This window comes from Mandrillus leucophaeus, unplaced genomic scaffold (assembly GCF_000951045.1).
Source record: "Mandrillus leucophaeus isolate KB7577 unplaced genomic scaffold, Mleu.le_1.0 Scaffold144, whole genome shotgun sequence".
NCBI classification, from domain to species: Eukaryota; Metazoa; Chordata; class Mammalia; order Primates; family Cercopithecidae; genus Mandrillus; species Mandrillus leucophaeus.
In genome coordinates, this window is record NW_012101410.1 from 5,168,870 (window position 1) to 5,171,283 (window position 2,414).

Here is a 2,414-nt window from a genome sequence, read left to right on the forward strand (position 1 = left end):
TTAGCCAGGATGGTCTCGATCTCCTGACCTTGTGATCTGCCCGCCTCAGCCTCCCAAAGTGCTGGGATTACAGGCATGAGCCACCGCGCCCGGCCCCCTCTCCAAACTTTTTGATCATATACTCCATCAGTAAACATTTTGGAGCATGTTTTCCTCCAACATATGTATGGAATGCTGGCAAATTATATACAAGCACTACTGTCAGAAATTAATATCTCAAGGCTTGGTATGCATTTAGTGCAACGATGGAAATAAATCCACATTTCAAATAGTCTCCTTGAGAATCTCAAATTCAAGGGCAGGAAATTGCTGCAGATTTGTCACTGGTTTTATTTCATATTCTGTCATTTGCTTTATTTTTTTTCTCCTGTGCTTAAACAACTAGTACTGTCTTCACTTCGTAGGCCCTTTGCAGGAGCCCTTTTAAGTCATCTATCCAGTAGGTGAGGGCTGATTTAATGAAGAGTAGATAGTTTGCAAACCCAGTTTCCTGGACAAACTTGAACTGCCTTACAGCACTAATGGGAAAAGCTCATTAACCCCTTCACACTGTGGCCACCTGACTCAGGATTACCTTCATATTGATTTGTAAATTAAATATGAGTAAGTCCTCATTTCTTTCCTAATTTTTACACAAATATATGAATAAAAATTCTAACATTATCTTCCTGCCCCTGGGGTGCACAGGCCCTCAATTACAGACTATTTCTTTGCCCTTCTCATGTTTATTAGCATAATTTCCATGGGTTTCAGGGGTTGTTACACGTGATGCAACCATTTTCACACAGATGAAACCCTTGGGTAATCAAATAAACATTTTTAAATAGCCGCAGAAAATTATTTGATTAAGTAAATACATGCTCAGGAACACAAACAATTCTCAGAAACGCTTTTATGTGCGTTGTTAAGTTCCAAACAAGTGATCCACGTTTAGTATGACACATGGTACAAATTCTAAGCTTGATTTTAACAGATTGAATAAACAAATACTCCAAAGGGCTTAACAATTCCTTCAAGTAGTTTCCACTTCCCTGTGGCTCGGTAGATCATTTACAAGGTAACAGGCCTGGGTCTTAGGTGAGCTTGGATGCTTGAGTGATCATCCACTGGAACAATTATGTGATTAGTGGGACCAGCTGCACTTGTATCTCCCAAATAAGCCTTTTAAGCAGAGAGATTTAATAGGGGAAGTGCCTGAGTCTCAGAGAGACTAAAGCCCATACTGATAGTTAATGGTGGAGCTGGATTTAAAAATGAGGTCTTTGCTAGCTGGCACAGCATACCAAGCAAACTCTTTATTTTTTGGTGTATTAGGCAGCTATTGCCATGACAGTGCTGAGTAACAAGCCACCGCCAGACCAGGTGGCTTAAAACAGCAATCCTTTTTGATTACATTCACAGGTGTGCAGGCCAATTGCACTTGAGCTAGGCTGGCCTGGTTTCCAGATGCCAGGCCCTGGGCTCCAGGCCCCAGATTGCTGGTTGGGTTATAGTCTGCTTTCCGTTATCACTCACCCTCTGTGGTCCAGCAACTACCTGGGGCATGTGGTCTGCTCCACTGATCTCATTCTAAGGCTCAGACTGAAGTCGTATTCTCCCTCAGTGATCAATGGCAAGCCCAGCTGGTCAAGTACATTTTTTTTTTTCTTCAACTTTTAAGTTCTGGGGTACCTGTGCAGGATGTGCAGGTTTTTCACATAGGTAAGCATGTGTCATGTTGGTTTGCTGCATAGATCAACCCATCACCCAGGTATTAAGCCCAGTATCCATTAGTTATTCTTTCTGATGCTCTCCCTCCTCCTCCTGTTCCCACTACAGGTTCCTAGTGTGTGTTATCCACCACCTCCCCAGTACATCCATGTGTTCTCATAGTTCAGCTCCCACTTATAAGTGAGAACATGCAGTGTTTGGTTTTCTCTTCCTGTGTTAGTTTGCTGAGGATAATGGCTTCTGCTCCATTCATGTCCCTGCAAAGGACATGATCTCATTCCTTTTTATGGCTGCATAGTATTCCATGGTGCTACATTTTCTTTATCCGGTCTATCATGATGGGCATTTGGGTGGATTCCATGTCTTTGCTATTATGAATAGTGCTGCAGTGAACATACGTGTGCATCTATCTTTGTAGTAGAATGATTTCTATTCCTTTGGGTATATATCCAGTGATGGGATTGCTGGGTCAAATGCTATTTCTGCTTCTAGATCTTCAAGAATTTGCCACATTGTCTTCCACAATGGTTGAACTAATTTACACTCCCACTAACAGTATAAAAGCATTCCTTTTTCTCTGCAACTCACCAGCATCTGTTGTCTCTTGACTTTTTGATAATCACCATTCTGACTGGCATAAGATGATACCTTATTGTGCGTTTGATTTCCATTTCTCTGATAATCAGTGATGTTGAGCTTTTTTT